The sequence below is a fragment of the Numida meleagris genome, chromosome 3 (assembly GCF_002078875.1).
Source record: "Numida meleagris isolate 19003 breed g44 Domestic line chromosome 3, NumMel1.0, whole genome shotgun sequence".
NCBI lineage: Eukaryota > Metazoa > Chordata > Aves > Galliformes > Numididae > Numida > Numida meleagris.
In genome coordinates, this window is record NC_034411.1 from 17,726,305 (window position 1) to 17,745,863 (window position 19,559).

The 19,559-nt window shown below is 38.8% G+C and overlaps 1 protein-coding gene across 4 annotated transcripts in view; it reads right to left on the reverse strand.

Moving 5' to 3' along the window:
- The window catches only part of DISP1 (dispatched RND transporter family member 1), an 87,331-nt gene that overhangs the window by 40,396 nt on the left and 27,376 nt on the right, over nucleotides 1-19,559 (reverse strand). For 2 of the 4 annotated variants that reach the window (XM_021390543.1, XM_021390538.1), the window contains exon 2: nucleotides 18,503-18,638. The exons of the other annotated variants lie outside the window; for them this stretch is intronic. The gene's annotated coding sequence lies outside the window, so the exon portion shown is untranslated. The remainder of the gene's footprint in view (nucleotides 1-18,502; nucleotides 18,639-19,559) is intronic. 4 annotated transcript variants of the gene reach the window in all.

The window sequence follows — 19,559 nt, forward strand, 5'->3', positions numbered from 1 at the left end:
CATCCTTAATGCAAATCTTAGAACTGGCATCCTGCTGGGGCAGATCTAATCATCCACTCAGCAGGTCCCAACTCACCTGAGACTGCTTTTGGGGAAGTGCCCTCTTCTCCCCCTCTTAAATATAGGAAGCTCTGACTTCAGGGCCAAGTTGAGCTGGAAGGGTGAAGAATGCAGTTCTACTAAAACGAATTTCTCATTCACAAACATCTTTACTCTTACCACAAGAACCACTGGGGCTCAGTTGCCTCAGTGTTCCCCCAGAAATATGCGTCCTAGCTCTGGGCTGGTTCAGATGCACAACAGCTCCCCCTGCTCGTCACAATCTGGCCTTTAACAGGTGCTGAAAGACTGCTACACTTTGAAGAGGGATTTTTTTTTTTTTTTTTTTTTTTAAAACCAAAGCTTCTTGCCTTTCTCACTTCCAAAAAGAATTTTACTGGCTTCAACTGCCCTTTTTCCACCTCCCACACAACATCAGCATCACACCTAGAAGACAATTTTTCTGACATTAATGGATTCTTCAACAGAAAAGATATTTTCCACCAACACAGAGCCATTCAATGCTGTTGATCCAGGACTGCTTTTACAGGGAACTCATTTACTAAACAAAACACTAATATTGCAAAGCAGATAGCTTTACACCACAAGACAAAATAGAAGGAGGACCATAGTATGGTATTTACTTTCTGAATATACAAAATACAGAATAAATGCTTAGAAGTGTCACAACAATAACCTCAAAGCTATTTTTTCAAAACCACAGAACTCAACATATCTTTTGCAAAACTATTTACTAATGAAGTTCTTAATTACGCAAATATTGCTGCATATCAGTTCACTGCTGATACTGTACCACATCTACTTGCTAACCATCTCAAGGCCTGTTAATGTTTTCTCACCGCTTTGATATCTGGGAGGAAGAGCACTATGAAGACCAAAAGGATTACAAACTACTAAAGCTCTCAGTATTATATGCACTGCACAAAACAGAGTTACTATATCTTGACTTATCAACAGCAGGTACTTTGCTCCCCAAGGATGATAGTAAAGGGAAGACATAATCTATGTTCATAGGTTATGCTAATAAAACATTTCCTGTGCAAATTAGATTTAAATACTGTATCATATTTTTGAGTTACAGACCTATTCAATTATTGGCTTTACAGTGTCTGAAAGACAAGCTCAGCACTGTGAGCGACTGCAAGAAGAAACTTTTTCCCACATACTGTCCCCACAAAGCCTTGACTGTCTGATGTCCACTGCAGCATCCACTTCTATAGTACATTCAGCTTTTTACATTGCTACATATCCCACTGCTCATCTCCCGTGACATCAAACACTGACTTCATCATTTCTAAATGAACAGTTAGGAGATAAAACAGAGCTCTGCACAATGTGGAGCACAGGAACAGGAAAACTGGGGAAGGTGGAAAAGGATGGAAGCATTTAGAACGATTAAAGACAGATTGAAGATGTCAGATTTGATCTGTGCAAACCTAGACAAGATAAATGAGTAACACTATGCTATCTACCACCTGGAAACGCATACACACATAGAATCTGCAGGATGTCTGCACTACTGACTCAGCCTTGCTTTAAGTCAATACCATATTCCCCAATTCACCAAGGAGTTCCAATCTATGGGTCTATCACAACATTTGACAAGCAACAACTTCTGCCAAATACAGTAAACTCTCAAAGCTTCGCTGTGCACGGAAGAAAAAAACAAAAGAAAATTTGTTTGTTACATTATATTGAGTATTAAGTAATCCATAAAATCTGAAAATGATAATTAGTGATCAGAACGTCAAGCCTTTGATAACAGAAGGGCTATTCTGGCAAACAGAAGTACTTTGCGTGTTCTGATCAAAGAAAGAATCCCTTAAACTTAGAAGAACTGGCAAATCATCATAATAATTCATCATAAGGACCAGTTTGTTTCTTTAGAAACAAACAAAAACACTAGTTGTAAAATAACATTTTTCATCATATGCTTAACATCAATATAAAACATGCAGTGAAAATAGTAAGATAGTTCCTAGAACTAAAAAAAAAAAAAAAAAATACTGTTATGAGGAGCACCATATTCAAGATTCAACTGAATTATAGTTTCATAGAATCATTAAGATTGGAAAAGACCTCTAAGATCATCTAGTCCAATCATCCACCTACTACCAATGTCACCCACTAAACCATGTTGCTTAGTACCACATCTGCACATTTCTGGAACAACTCCAGGGACAGCGACTCCACTGCCTCCCCAGGCAGCCTGTGCCAGTGCCTCACCACTTCCTCTGAGAAGTTTTTCCTAATACCGAACCTGAACCTCCCCTGACTCTACTTGAGGCCATTCCCTGTCATCCTACTGCTAGCAACCCAGGAGAAGAAATTGACACAACATGCAGGCTCTTGTGTATCACTGGAGCAAATGCATTGCTAACATTGCTTACTATGTTGAAAAAATGGTACCTTGTACCTGAGAATTTGCTCTATGAAATAGTGTTATTGTGCTCTTTGTTGCTGTTTTCATGTAAATAAATTTCAGGCATTACTTCCAGAGTGACCCATGTATATAAAAAGATAAGCCTAAAATGAATTGTATGTACAAGTACGGCTGACACACTGTGTTATGGGGTACAAAGTTTGATTACTCCTCTATTCAAACAAGGTACAAAGGGCTTGCAGACTTGATCATCATCCTGTTCTGAAGACAACAGGCAATGCCAGCAAGCACAATCCCCTTCTCTTGGCTGGATGCCTTCGCATGCCTCTGAGCTTAATATGACATTAATCACAGATGCTTACTGTCACAGCAGTATCTTTCAGAGACATATTCAGGAGAGGCTGAAGGACATCAACAATGTTAAACTTTAATAGGAGAGCTGGTGGCTCTTTCTGGGTGCTCTGGGGACAAATTGATGCTAAAGCACTATGCAAGCGCTCAGGGAAAAAAAAATAATAATAATCTCAGAGGTTTTGCAATCCTTGAAGGCCAGACAGAGGACAGCTCAGGCACAGCAGAAATTCTGCTGAATTGCTAATAAATTGGAGAGAATAAGGGATTATGGAATAGAAATACAGAGCTAATTAGAGGTTAAAAAGGTGTCACAAGGACTGTATGTGGCACATATGCTCTGCAAGTATTTTATTACATCTACACTGAATTTTTATTACAATTCCTATTCATCTACAAAACTTTCTCTCTTGGACATGATATTGGTTATTGCAACTCAGATGCTACAGTATTCAGAGGTACACACTGGGATTTTCCAGATGCCAGGGAGCGCAGCATTGAGGAGTTAATCAGACTGAATCAACTTGATCCATCAGGTTATCAGACCTAATTCAGCTCTAGTCCTGTCACACCATACAATTTTGCAGAGAGAACTGAGTGTCTACACTGTGCTCTCAAGTGGCCCTGGGCCTAGAAATATGTGGTAAAGACAAATTGATTTATCCGAGGCTGCAGCCATACAGATGTGATTCAATGGCTTTAGACCTAAACTGAAGCTATATTTATCAAGCATTGTTCCTGTGATGGAAACTCAAAATTGGCACTCTAGAGCCTCAGAACAGACAATGGAGCTAATTCACAATCTGCGTTAACCAGCCACAGACAGAAGAGAATATTTTAAAAGAATAAGAAAAGCCCCCAGAGTGAAAAATGTACTTACATGTGTGGATTTCCCTACTGGAGATGCAGGCTGAAGAAAACAAGTGGCTGAAACACAAGGTACTAAATGTAAGAACTTACATCATCTTACACTGGCATTGTTGTATACTTTTTTTTCTTCCCCCAAGGGGGTAAAGGAGACAAATTTTGCCATAAATATAGGTTGCAATATAAGCAAAATGGATTAAGTATCATCATGTCCCTAGATGAAGCCTTAAGTACTGAGAGTCACACCTGACTGCTAGTCCCATGAAAATGAAATATTGCCTGATCAATGGATTACGTGAATGAAGTAAATTGGCTGTCCTTCTCCAGTTTCCACTCATCCAGACTTCATCACAGGATCTTTCATAATTTATGACCCTTAAGAAAAGCCAAGGATGAAGCAAATGTAGACACTGAAAAATCTTGAACTCTGCAAAGCAGTCTTCACCAGCATTAGTAATGCAGAACTGTTAGACACTGTTGCTATTCCTGCTCTCTTTGTTGGTGGATTTGGTTTGGGGTTTCTTTTGGTGGTGTTCTGGGGGATTCCTCTCCTTTCACCAAATAAACAAAGAGCTCCTGACTTGTAATTGGGAAATTTGCACACTACATTTTATGTGACAGATCAACTTTCTTTTAATATGCTGGAAGTTGAACCTGTGTTATTTCAGATGATGTGACCTCACAAAGGTAAAGGCACACCAATTTCTGGGGGCAAAGAGCAACTTTCATTGTCCATAAAGTGTCTAGAACAATATCCTCTCAGTCCCTTGTGTAATTAAAAAGTCAGGCCAATGATACCACAGACAAATAAAGTAGGATTCTAAACTATTTTGAATGATTTTTTTTTTTCAAATGTTCTCAAAGTACGATAGTGACATGTTGCAGTCTTCTTTTCCCAACTGAAAAATGACTCACTGCAGTATTTCTTTAACTGTTTTTCACTGAGATCCTGGGTTTTATCACAAACTATTGCATGTTAAGGTTGAGTTTTATGAAATGCAAGACTATCTTGTTCAACCTATTTACAGAATGGAAACACTAACATGACTTAAACCATTTTTCAGTGAAGACCAAAATCTTTAAAAAAAAAACAAACATTCAATAATCTGCAAAACTGCTCTAATATGGAAAGTTCATGAGCAAGTGTGACCAACATCTGAAAGTTTTCAGACACTAATATGAAGACAGCTTGGTTAAAAGTACAAGCAAATCTGGAAGCAGAATTGAGCATGTATAATTTTTGATTCATCTTTGGCTCACAACGTCTTGGAGAAATTTTTAGTAGCTTGTCTTCAGTTGTAACAGTTTCACCCGGCAAACAGAGAGCTCCAATAATAAGCTACATTAAAATGCAGCTGCATAAACATGTTTGCACAGTTACATTTTCTCATTCACATTCCTTTCTCACAGGTGTACCTTTTCCACTGTGAACTAAGTACACCTCAGTGTACCTTATGTGAGCGCATGCATGTAGAATGTCACTTGTAAAATAGTCCAGACCAAACACAGAGGGAAAAACTAACAGAATGCTTTACCTGAACATAAAATAAACAAGTGACATAAAAAGCAGCAATAATTCCATCACTCAGACAACACCAGTATTTAAATTACAAGCACCATCCTGATGATATGGTGAAAATTCCTACTGCAGTATGTTTTCTCAAATGAGGGGAGAAATACACTTTACCAACACTGTTACAGTAGTTACTATGTTAAGACTAGCTTCCCTACAATCAAAGAAACAATGGAGCTCTACATTTTTCCCATCATTTAGAAGAATCCATACAGCAGTAGTCTATAAAATGTAGCTACAGCTATTTTTATTTTAACTGGAAAAAAAAAAGGGAAAAAGTGACTTTCTCACTTGCTTTTAAACTTGGGGACAATAGTTTCGCGCTTAAATTTCAGGGAAACTGAAAATGTAATATTAATATTTATTGCAACTGCAGAAGTGTTGCTAATCCAAACACTCAGATATTAAAATTATTCATTTTGTTATTTCATCTCAGTTAAAGAAAACAGAAAGGCATTTATTCATTAAGAGCAAATTTAGGTTATTCTGAAATACTCCTACCTATTGAAATTTCAGCCTTCAAACTATATGCTGTTCCTTGGCTTAGTAAAAACAAGAAAAAGCATCTACCACTTTTTAATTATTGATTTTTTCTGAAGGATTTTCAAAAAGTAACAGCCTAAACCTTCAAACAATGCATGAAAAAGCTCCTGCTCTCCTTCTGTGCACAACCTCCATCACACCTTCACCACTCCTCATTAGGAAAGTGAAATAAGCACTGACGTTTTTTCCTCCAGGAAAAAAGAAAGATTTGAGTGTTTTGAGTAAACACTGCTAGAGTCCATAGAGAAGGTTTTATTTGATGTGAGCTTTACTGACACACTAATGAAGGCCTGACAGACAAGGAAAGAGAAAATGTTATTTGAGCACAAACTCAATGTTTGCTCACTAGACCGCTCGCTTTTCGGAGGGTTACCCTAACACAACTCAGGCAATGTGAAGTCAATCTTTTCTCACTGTCTCTCAGCAAACAGATGTGAGCCTGGGAACTTCTCCTACTTTCAGATACTTGAGGAACCAGACTTCACAGCATCAGCCTTCATACCTTTAGAAGGAGATGTCAGATTTCTCTGGGACTCTCTGATTTCACACTGTTTAGGCTGAACTCCAGTGACTGTCTACCACACGTAAGTCCCATCAGTTCCAAAGCTGCTCACTGAAGTGAGTTTGAGACATGTCTGTCTGATTTGCTCTTCTAAGTTGAAAAACTCGAGACAAGTCTAAACTGTGAAACATCCACGTAACATTTCTCAACTTTTTTTCCTAAAGCTATCTATTCCTTTTAGATTATGCCTAAGGATATTGAGATTTATCTTAAAAACTTGATCCTCTGGAGCCACAGTTCTGAGCTATATTCTCGTCAGAAGAAAACTGCAGTTAATCAGTTCTGAAATCTAAAAAACCTTTGGAAAAGCAGAGGGCGTATAACAATTGCATTTTGATTGTATTAGTAAGAAATAAACCAAGAAATATTAGATCTCTGCATGCGGCCCATTTAACATACAATTTTTGCACTGAAGATGTCCAGTATGGAACAGTTTTCTGAGATGTTGTACTTGCAGGCTTTTCAAACCCAGTGATAGCTTGTGAGATTTACATTCAAGTAAGTACTGTTGGATAGCTATTTAAAGATCAAATTCAAGATCAGACTTGGATTACTTCTACTACAGTGTCTACGAGGTATGTCACCAATTCAGTTAGAATATATTGCTTTTTCTAATTACAACATGCTACCCATTTTATATGTATTAAACACTCTGTTTCTAGGAGACTCAACCGAACAAGACTAGGCTCTACTTCTTAGATGAACTGTATCAGATTAACTCTCTTCGCATAAGAATTAAGGAATCTGAAGAGGATTAGCTGCTGAAATGTATTTATGAGTACAGTTTCTTTGCATAGCTGGGATCTGAGGATCATGACATACTGCAGGACACTGAAGCAGCAGGAGTGAGCTTGGTCTTGGGCACAAGAAATGAGGGTATGGGAATTATGAGAAGACCAATAACTTTTGGTCATTACAGAGTAAAACTGTGGAGAGCTTGTTATATATCCTGGCAAACCAGAGTGACTGGGTATATGCCAGCAGTAGTACAGTTGTACAAAGTGCCCTTCCCAACCCCCAACCCACCTCCATACCAGACAGACAGACACAAGCTACTGAAGACTTCTGGCAGCCTCATGGCAGCAGCTGCAAAGCAGTTTCATGGCTATGAGAAGTTTGGTCCTTTTGCAGCTCTCTCCCTTCCAGTTCACTTAACTGGACCATGTACCTGTTTCAGGGCACAGGCACTGCTAATATTAAAGGTAACAGATCTGTTTATTACTCAGCTATTGAATCTTTATAGCCAGTCTTGAAGTGGTAAAACCTGAATTTTCTTTTACAATTTAAGATCTTACTTAACAGAACAGTCTTGTTTAGTCTAGAGCATTTAACAGTCATCACCCAGATACTAATTTCATCTGACCAACATACACGTCAGGTACTGACCTTCTCAGCAAGGACTCAGGGCCCAGTCAGCCACCATGAGCTGATGAGCAGCAACAGGAAGGTCAATCCATTTGCCAGAAGATATTCATCCTTGCACATTATACAAAAGTTGTTTTGAAAAGGGCATAAAAATCTACCAGGGATTTTGACAAACTGAGAAAAGTGAACCAAGTTTTTTTTTGTTTTTTTTTTTTTAATAGTTCACCCAAATGCACTAAGTGTAAATTCCTACTCAAATAGTGAAAAAAAAAAAAACCACCACACTTTCCTAAAGACTTCACATTAGAGAGAGACTAAGATAGAAAGAAAATAAAATCAAGAAAAACATCCCAATCAATTTCAGAGGATTTGTTCTTCATATCTGCATGCCATATCAACTACACTTTTTCTCACTGTGAATTAAAAGCATCATGGGGATCTGCTCATAGCACTCAGACATGTATAAAGTCATTCCTAAGTGTTAGAAAATACCCACCGGTGCTCTTCCCAGCTTTGAAGTGTGGCCAAGCATGAGATGTAGGACAGGACCAGCAGTATTTGTGTATGGAGAATGACAACAGGTGACCTTAAGTTCCTCAGCTACTAAGCAAGGAGTGAGGGCAAACCATACATTCCCAGGGACAGGGAAGGAGGAGGAGAAAGGAGCCTGGAATGCCAGGTTACTGGACAAGGGATTTGAATGCTAGGTGACCATTTTCTAAGCTAACATGCTATGTCACCCTCCCACATTTCCTACTCACAGATTAGTTCTAATCCCAGTAAGTTTCCCAAATACAACTCACTGCATACCTGCACAAGCATATTTGCTGGTGTAAGGATGGTGACCGTATCAGGCAAGAACAAACAGTGGTTATTTCTTTCAGTGGCACCTGCTTCTTTCAGTGGCTTTGATGACTGAAGTCCATTCAGAAGTATATATGTACGTAGCACGTACGTTATAACGTATTCAGTAAAATAAAGTGTTAGATGATAAATTTCGCTAAAACTTAATTTTTGCCCAAGAAAACGCATTTAGTAAACTAAACAGTACAACTGCAAATAGGAGGGCTAAGCATAAGCAAGAGGCACAACTACTGGTTGAAATTTTCTATAAGAAAAGCTACCGCTGAGCTACTTTTGAATTCTCACAAAACAAGCCAAAGGGCTGTGTTTCAGATGCTCACAGACTAAAGTTCCAGCCCCTACACACAGGAATTTCTTTCATTAGGACAAGATAGAGGTGACTAAATTATTAACATTCAAAGTCAATACTAAAAACAGTTACAATTTGTAAGGCCACTGAAGGAGTTATTCCCGTGTTTCTCGCTTTGCAACAATCCAACAACATAATTATTTTAATATCATTTTCCTCACAATTGCTGCATTATTATCTACTAGCATGGCTATCGGAACACCAGTCAGAAGCATCAGTGCTCTTCAGGCTATCAGAGCACGATTAACACAGTCAGGGTTCTTGTTCACAGAGTTCTAAAAGATTGCAGCAGTCATGAGCTCATTTGCAAGAGCAGGTAAACATGAGAAAGCAACAGCAAGCAAAGCTGTGTTCCATTAAAATGGTATGGGTAAAAATATGGCACTAGTGAGACTTCAGATGGAGGTAATTCAAGAAAAATTCTGTGCCGTACAGTATTTAAAAAGCCCCCTACCCTTCAAAAACAAAAGAAAAGCTAGGTCCTGTTAAAGTTACTATGTTCCCCCCGCCTTATATTTAAGATGGAAAGAAATACTTCCCTCAGGGAAAGGGGGCCCAGCTCATAATTTCTGGATTAAACCCGTTACTATTAGCTGCAGAGTGAAATTATTAGTGACAGGTTCACTGAATTACCTCTTTAGAGAGGTCACTAGAGCTTCCTAGAAACCTAAAACTGCCATTGTAAATTTAGCTAATAACAAATACGTTTTTTAAACTATCAAAATTAGAGGTAAACACAAGAACCTGTTTTAACACTCTAATTATGCTACAATACTTTTTCATTTTCCTCTCTTCAAAGTTATAAACTCAGAAATACACAAGTGCTGGCACGCACCGCTATTACCTCAACATTTTACGTCCACATCTGTGGATACAGAACTGGTACTGATTTTCAGTATGCTCATTCCTCTCTTAAAACTAGAACAGATCAAGAATAATTTCTAACAAGTACACAAACTGTAGCTTGATCATGCACTTAAAACAGAAGTGACTTTCACTATGCAAAGTTCTTCACTATGAAATGAAGAAACTGTATAAATATCAAGAATCTGGAGGGAAAAAAGCCAAGAAACGGCATGTACAAAATTTTAGCTTCATTCTTGTCAACGGTTTACGGGCGTTAGGCCCGATTCCGTGACAAAGGGGACGGGGGACCCAAGGGCCCACGTCCCGGGAAAAGGGGAAAGGGGAAAAGGGTAGGGAGATGGCCCTGAGAGCAAAGAACAGTGGCAACAATCTGAGGAGAAACAAACTAATTTACTAAATAAGATATCGGAATGCAAAACAACACACTATAATACAATATAATTACAATTTAAGCTGATAAATCCAATACAGAGAGAGAGAATGTCCCAAAATCAAGGTAGGCCTTACTCTACTACCGACAATAAGACGGCTGGAGAGCGAGGTGCTGCCAAGACGAGAGACGGCGGAAAAAGGGACGAGGTCTCGTGATCTGCAAGTTTTTATACTGCGAGCTTCTATCTTTTCCCTCCGGCTGGAAAATGGTAACAAAGGAGCAAAGTACCGTGGGGACTGTAGTAGTCCTTCTCTTCTGAGAACTAGGTATGTCCACTACATGATGTTATGATGTGGAATACCAATAACCGAAAATCACAAAACCATGACAATTCTGTTTATTAGCATCATTCTAAATCTTTGCACAATTATTTACGAAGCACCTTGGACAGAAATTGTTCGGTCCATCACTTTACAGGCCCTGCTTAGTTCTGCTTATGCTTCCAAGACTGCTCATAAACTCTGCACTGTTTCATGTAAAACACATACACAATCCTTGAAGTACAGCCTGTGTTTCCTCCTTCCCAGGTAAGTGATCTCAACATTGGATTAAAAAGCCCCATTTCTCTTGCTCACACTCTTCCTCACCCTGGACCTGTAAAATCTGCACTCCTAATTGCACAAAGAATGTCCCCGTTCCCAATCCAGGCAAAGCTAAGAAGTTAAGTCTCTACTACTTGGTCAGAAATCCAAGTTTGAAATCCCTCAGAAGGAAACTCCCCAGTCCTCTTCAATCCCCGTGTAATGAGCACCTTTGTCCCTGTTGTCCCCTCAAACTCTGGTGGATCTTGTCAGACTTGACCGAGAACCTGAGAAGCAATGACACTAGCTAAAAGCATTTTGAAGTCCCCATTTTTAAGTAGGATAAAATGACTTCCTTTAATTCCATTGGCACATAAGGAACTGGCTGGTAAAGTCATGTTGTTGAATTACCAGGGGAAAAAAAGTAACACTCTCCAAAAAGGTCATGGTAAACCTCACCTCAAAACGCATGCCATCTTGCTGTCACAACTGTGACAACCTTTGTTAGAACTGACCTACAGAAGTTCTACAGTTCCACATGCCTTACGTAAATTTGAAGTGTGCTGTTACGACCTGTTTTACTTATTTACCTCTAAAAAGCTATCATACAAAGGTATCTGAATCCCACTGACCCTGATCACAAGATCCCTGGAAAGATTACCAAAATTCAACTGTTGTCATATATTCCTGACCATGAAGTAAGCTGCTATCAACTTGTAATTACAAAACCAAACAAACACAGAGTGCAGATTTCATGGTCTAAATTCAGTTTATAGTTGCTTTTCTGATTTCCTCTTTTTTTTGCTCAAGATTTTCAGAGTTTGTTTTAACAACAAATACATCTCGTGCAGTAACAACAAATACCCAGTAAGAGACAGCAATGCAAAAGGCTGAAAAATTGCTTTAATAATCAGCTCTGAGATTCAGTATTGCCTTTTGTGCATGGCTTCTAAAGTGTGGGCAAACGGCCTCCTCTGCTGTGCCAGATTCCATATCGTTGTGGCAAAGAACATCACATTATTCATCTACCTCCTGGCACCACGCTTAGCTCTTCAGACCTCCAAGTTGAACAAATGGTCTTACTGAAATAAGAATTTCTTTGAGATGTTCCACTTTGTAGAATTTACTCTAAATTCAGTAAGATTCAGGCAAGGGAGGACAGGTACTGAAATAGTAAAGTGTATGTCATTCCCACAAATGAAACTAAAAAAAAAAAATCATAAGTAGGTATCTAAGATGCTGAGAAACTCAAAAGAAAACTCTAATTCCTACAGTAGTTTAAATTAGTCTACTACAAATATTTCACTATAATTCACATTCTGTGGATCTAGCTTCCTTTGCAACAAAAGTCACCTAAATCTGAAGGGAAACTTCAGCTAGTCTTCAAGCCATGAGGTGATCTGAAACTCAACAAACTCCATCAGCGGCTGCAATGAATTACCTACCATCTGGAAACTGTAAAAATCAAAATTATATTAAGAGTAACAAAAAAAATATTAAAGCACGATGGTAAAGTCTGACAGTCTTCCAGGAGAAGTAACTGGAACGCTGCTTCTTCTGATGCACCGTACGTACCACTTAGAGCACTCTGAGTGAGAGCTAAGAGGCAGGAGGCATCAGAGAAGGCTACTGAGCAGGCTGTCTCACCTGTGGGCAGTTGTCATCCAAACCCTTTTCCTTTCTATACAGATATCTAGTATTCTTTCACTTTAACTTCTAAATCAGATTGCCTAACAGAAACAAAGACAAAAAAAACAAGTTTCAGAACATTCAAAATCTTTGCAAAAGTACAGCTACCTTTCTCCAGCCAACTCTGTACAGTCTCTTTCTGAAAAATATAACAGTTCAAAATTAAGTCAAAGGATTATTTGGAGTTGTCTCGCAAAATCACGAGCCAAATATCAGCTGAAATTACTGCAAAGGTCTTTATACAGGCTCATAAGTCACACGGCAAATTTTGGCAGAAGCAGACTTCGTCCCTTACAACACGCACATTCAGTTTCTTGAACACTGTGCCAAAAGTCTTCCAAAGATAAGTGAAATATACCAGGAAAATTGTTTTTAATATCTAAAGAATTACTCAACCTGAACTGAATTTATCAAGATAAAGAATACATTTTTCTTTCTACTCTGAGGACAGATGAATCTTTTTGCTCAATATCTAACAGCTGCTGCAAGTAACAGATGCTAGAAATTCTCTAGGATTCAACAAAAATCTTTGAGGGTGCAAAAGGCTTTGTAACTTAAAAAACAAGAGTTTATATAATAAACTCTTAGAATTTCTACAGCATCATCTTGATTTCATTCTGCTTCATTTATTTCACCCAACATCTTCTAAGCTTGATATTCATGAAGATCTCATACCAGCAGTTGTTGTCCATAAAATGACTTGTTCATTTACCATACTGCCCTTAACTCAGCGAAGTATTAGTTTCTGTGATCATCATAGAGTAACTAATCAACAACACACACCACTGATGGAAAAGCAAAAAAAAAAAAAAAAAATCTGACTAAGAACTAAGGCAGCCACCCTTTCAAAATAGATTTCTTGCCTGGGAAATTGTGTGGTCTATTCTACATAGAACAGTTCTGCTTATTCCTTAATCCAAAAATGAAAATCATAACCTTTAACCAATTTACTGAAAAGCTTCTCTTTGTTCCACCCACAATTTAAGCCAAATGCATCTCAGCACTGGATCCCAAGCTTTAATTTCCTTCTACTTCTGCTATTGTTATGCCAGCACTTTAAATATTTACCCTTCCCAGATTCCTAAAATGGAAGGAGACATGTCCCTTTTGTAGTGCAGATGATTTGCACAGACCACAAGTAGCGGAGAAATTCTCACGCTTTCATGAGAGGGAATTGGATTTAGAGGACACTTTGTTCATGACAGGGTAAACTACTCCTTAATAAATTTCAATTGAAGGCTCTTTCTAACACAGAGGGATTATGTACACTTTCCTCATATACAATGATAAACACTGAAGGCATTAATAAACATTCCTTAGAGAAATGAAGATTTACATTTTTTCATGAAGAGTAGATGCAAGTCAGTTGCATCTATATCTGGAAGCACTTAGCACTAAGCTGTTGAAAAGTTGTTTTACTGTATGTGCCATTTCAATTTATCTCCAAAAACATTAAACTGTTACAGTGAAAGATTCAGTAGAAGTAAAAGCTTCACACACACTCCCAAAACAAACAAAAAACTCAACAAGGGTAGAAACGAAAAGCAAGGATTGAACAACATGGAAAAGGAAAACAAAGTTTCAGTTTCATGGCTAACAAGTGCTCTGGAGTCTGCACTAGCAGCTTTGCCACTGCCACCAGCACAGGCAGGCAGCTGTCTGTGCAACACCCCAAGCATTCAGTGCAGCCATCTACAAGATACATGTTCCACATCCCATTTATTGATGAAAGCTTCTGTTCAGTGCTAGATTTGACAAACTACAGTAAAAACTAAACAAGATTTAAACAAAGGGTGCTGTGGAGTAACCGGAGACAAAAATCAGTTTTCCTTTTCTTCTTTTGTAAGCACTGAATTACCTTCTCCTAACTTCACAGCAGTCTGTTGCTAAGGCATTTATTCCTCCTGTTGCAATGTAACATAAAGGAGACTAATGAAAGCCTGCTACAGTCATCGCATGAGTCTTAACTGAAGCTGTGAAGTATCAATATATTATAGCATCCTTTATTCGAGAATTGTCAAGTTGCACTTTAACTAGAAAGAAAACCTTTGCACGTCAAGCCTCTTCCTTCTCATAGTGAACATTTCTTTGTGCATTTGTTCCACGGATAAAGTTTGATTCCCCCCTCCCTTACAGATGCTGAAAGCTTGTGGGATAAGAAAATAAATGAGGTCACCATAGACCCTAGAATTCCCTAAGAATCCATATGCAATAATTGACAGAGGAATATAATCAAACTGAGAAAGAGCAGAAGTCTTCCGCAGAGCAGAGAGGTGCAATTCCTCACCATCCAGCTCCAAGCACTGCTGCTGGCTGCGTGCTTTGTGCTGGGAGGAGCATGCATGGCCAAGGCAGAACAGAGGGAAGCAAGCAGAGTCACCTTAATGGAGCAAAATAAATCTGAAAAAAAGTCAATTTCTGTAAAACATGAAAAAAATACTTAAGATAGAGTTGTTACCACCAAGTCCACTTCACACAGCTCTGCCTCTCTAACAGTAACCATCTCTATTCCCACTTCAGGCATGGCAGCATCTCTTTCATTTATACTTCCCTTTGTTTTTTCTCTCTCACCTTCCCTTTCTGTGTTTATGTCCTTCGCTCCTGGCTTTTCCTAATTACGAAGTCTTCTAAGTAGAAACTCTGAAGATTGATTTCTAAAAGCAGCAAGCAGTCTCTAGATAAGGAAGGAGAACTCTCTGGATCTGTCCTGTAGGCAGTCTTCAAATACCTCTCTGCATAAACACTATCTGTCACTGCAAGAAGTTTAGATGTGCAGGACAGCTTTAACCTGCAACTAAAGCTTCTGCAGGCAGCCGGGTTCTGCGGATTCCATTAACCAGTTTTGCCTTTTCATCATTGCAGCGTACTGCATTGCAATTGCATCTTCCACAGCACTGAAATGTCAGGCATCATAAAGCTCATTTATGAGGCACATCTTTGCTTTTCCAGATTAGGTTAGAATTATTTGAAAGCTATCTATCCTCGTACAAGGAAACAACTAGATGTTGAAATAAAATTTTGTTAGAGATTGGAGAGAAACTAATATTCAAAGAAGTCAGTATACAGATTATTTTTTTTCCTCCCAGATCTACTTTAAAATCATTTTGAAATGATTCTTTTTCAATTGGTTACATTATTCAGCAAGTTACAATACAACTACACTTTACCAATTTTGATCAAACCAGTCAGTTACTTTAAATTGTCAAAAGATCACTGAAAAAAATGCTAGCCATTCATCACCAAAGCTCCTATCATTTTGAAAGGAAATACTGAAAACCAGTAAGCCACGTTGGCTTACTGGTTTTGTATGTCAGTAACCATACCATTTGGGAATACTTCTCACATACATTAACGTGTTTCCTAGCAGTATTTAAGAAACTTTTTTTTTTTTTTTTTAAACCAGGTTGACTTTACACTCTTCTAATTGGAAGAGGTGAGAAGCAGAAAGAATAAAGCAAAATGTCATCAACAGCGATGCCTTAAGTACAAAAGTGATGTTTCCTACAGCCCAGGACTGGGCTATAAGCATGAAATGCACCGGCTGATTTTGCCTTCACTTGAAAACAGAAATAGACATTACTTTCCTTCAGAGACTGAAAGACAAGGACAGACATATGGAGGGAAATTAGAAGAAAATCAAATACAAACTCTCAATTTATCTAGTTCATGAAAACAAGAAAGCAAGCAGGTTTTCTTATTCTAACTATCCAGATTAAAAAAATCTGCTTCTTAATAGAAAAAATAACCACAAAATCAGTAACGCTAAGCAAAAAATGAAATAGTTACCACAGACTAAATAGTACTAGATACAATTTTTTAAAACTTTGTTGAGTCAAATAATGTGCTTCTTCATTTATCTAGAGTAGAAGGGCATACTTTAACCAAATGTGAATTAAAAGCAGACAGATAACGCAGCCAGCAAAACTGGAAAACTGTAATAGAACTGGTTATGTGAATACACAACAAAGAAAGACACTTGTAATACTTGTGTACCTTACCATGCAGTATGTCTTGCCTAAACTTAATAACAGTTCTCAGAGCAGCTAAGAACAGCCAAGGTTAATTTGCATTGTAATGATCACTCTTAAAATGAGACATGTTTAGATATAATATATACAGAACTGCTAACTATAAGAAGGAACATCCAGAAACCAGGCCAAGACAAGCCTTTCAAAGCAGTTAGCATCTGATAGGCTCTAGAATCTTGTTCTCTCCTGACTAGACTGCAAGAGGTCAGCTTCTGAGAGCTGAGTCGAAACAGGACAGGACAAGAAGCACCTGGGAAGAGGGATCCTATTCCCAGGCAGGACGAAGCCCTTCTGAAATGGGTTGCACAAGGAGAACGGCAACTGGAAATTTGATTGCAACAGAAAGCTTCCCAGTACTGAAGAACTGGAATCACCAAGAGCGATGCTCTTTGCATCACTCTTGAAGTTTTTATTTTAATGATACTGAAAATTCTCTGTGTGATATATAGAAAAGAAGAAAGCTTCAACACAGATAAAAGAAGAACGCGTTCTCAAGAAAAGGTGCAGTAGCACTGTTATTCCATATGTTACTATAGCATGTCAGACTGGGTTCTGATTTTCTACGGATGTTTTAATCATCCCTAGCAGCTAGAAAAGAGAGCAGCCTGGTCCTGGATTAGTTACTTTAATCACAAATGAGTTGGCAGTTGGAACAGAAACCTTCCCAGCACTGAAGAACTGGAATCATCAAGTTCCCAGGGGCCGAGCAAGGTCCTTCCCTTCTTCGCACAGGGCAGAGTGTGACTCACGAGCAGCAGCTGCCTGCACACTTAAGTCTCCACCGCAAACCATGCCCATGTGTTTTATCTGATGTACTTCAGGTAAGTGAAAAACTTCATTACAGCATTCCAAATAGGTTTCCAGGACCAGGGGCACACTGAGTTAGGGGCTAAAGAAGCGGAGCTGTCAGTTGTAACTGCATCAGAAAGAAAAACAGGAACACATTTCCTGGGGTTTTTAAAATTACACTTCAAGAGCTATTGTTAGTAATAGTTACTCCAAGCTGTAAAAACTGCAGCCTCAGAGGGCAAAAGTCAAAGAAACCCTACTGATTTTTCCCGGATTACCCACAGAATTAATAAGATCATTTGGAAGCCAGTCTTGAGGTTATTAGAAATCTCTTCACATGCCCACAGTATACTTTTGCAGCATTCCTGTTTACAACTCTTTAATGAAGTGCAGCACTGAAGTGGAAATCCTCCTGCCTGCTACTAGACAGTGCTGGAATGCAATCTGGATATTTACCTTTTTTTATTTTTCCAACAGAAAAATTTGCAAGAAAAAAAAAGCAGATAAATCTTTATTAACTCTTTACTATGTATGTGGTTCTACAACATCTCACAAAAAATTATTCATCACAGAAATATCAAAACATTATCAATAATATTTATATGAAAATGCAAATATTTACCATTATTTATCATATAATACACTGTTCAATTTTAGAGTGTCATGCAAAGTTTTATTTTTAAAAATATTTTTAAAAGCAATTAATCTCAGGCAGATATAAACAATCCAAATAAGAAGTGCATAGATTAATTGAGCACTGTTGTTTTGACACAGACTGAGAAATCCTAAAGATCAAGAGAACCAAACAGCAACATTAAAACATTCCTGTCAAGAACAAACTATAGGGTTTATTACAGGTGTGTCTTCCCTACACTGTGTATAAGCACATAGAGGGTTACAGCCCAGCCAATGCCATCCTTTGAGCCCAAGAACCCAATCCTATACAAACACTTGGTTCCATTAGGTTCCCTACATTCCTACTTACATAGAACAAAAAGTAAATCGACTATCACCTTTCAGCATCAAAACATGGCTTGCCAGCCAGAAACTCAGACATCCTCTGTCAGCTCAGGACGGGAGGTCAACAGGGCACACAACCAGCGCCTGTATGCCAAAAATCATCAGCTACAGGGCAGCCTCTCAGTGAGGTGAGAAGAATAAAACAGAGCTGGGTAGACATTCACATCACGACAAATAAGAAGTAACGCATGCATGACAAAGCAGGACCCCCAAAGAGGAGAGCCAGTGATGTTCTCACCTTGCACTGCTCCACTTTCCTCCTCCAGAAGAGGAAGATCTCCTTCTCCTCCAGGATTTCCAGCTTGTTGGCAGCAGAAGATGCCCCTGGGCCAACTCCAGCACTATTACTGGAACTCCTGGCAGCTTCGTTCAGCCTTTGAGGTGGGAGAGAAGAAACAAAACACACGGCCTCATCAACATGGAAACAGGGTGGGATATTTGGAAAAAATTACTCTCAGAGTGGTGATGCACTGGCACAAGTTGCCCAGAGAGGTAGAGGAGTCACTATCCCTGGAGGCGTTGAAGACTCACGTGGATGTAGCACTGAGGGACACGGTTAGCGGGCACAATGGGGATGGGTGACAACTGGACCAGATGATCCTAGTTGTCTTTTCCAACCTCAATGATTCTATGATTCTCAACATGCCCTTAATGTGAAGTGCTCAGTTAAACACTCAGCACTGCTGAAAGTGTTACATATTAAGACAAAAGGTTCCCAGAAGAGCATGAGAAGACTTAAAGAAACTGAACTGACTTAGGAAGTGGAGTTAGAACAGCAGAGACTGAACATCATTATCAGGTTGGTATACAAGGATCTGCCCAAGACATGGGCCAGGGAGGAACAGTGACAAGGGACCTCTTTCCCTCCTTTAGAAGAGGGAAAGAAAAGAAAGGAAAACACCCAAAGCAGCCAGTCACAGGTAAGAAGGTATCTTTCTCTGTTACTAATTTACCATAGCCGTGGAAGGATTTTTTTGTTCCATCAGTGCAACAAATGTTGCAGAGCATTAAGATAAGGCATTCACTGTTGCAGCTTGGAAAAACATTTTGCAACATTCTATTTAACTTTGCCTCCTCCCTGCATCCCAGGCAATACAAAACTGATTCCAAGCTAGCAGAAAAAGGCTTTTCAACCAGCTACAGCCATCTTACTCAAATTATAAACAGAACAAAGCCAGCACCTCAAGAGATAGAGGTAGCACAGGGATGCAGGCAAATACACACACATTCTGCATACGAAACAAAAAGTTCTCTGAATATGGACTGCCTCAAGCTCCCGTTCACAGAATTTTGCT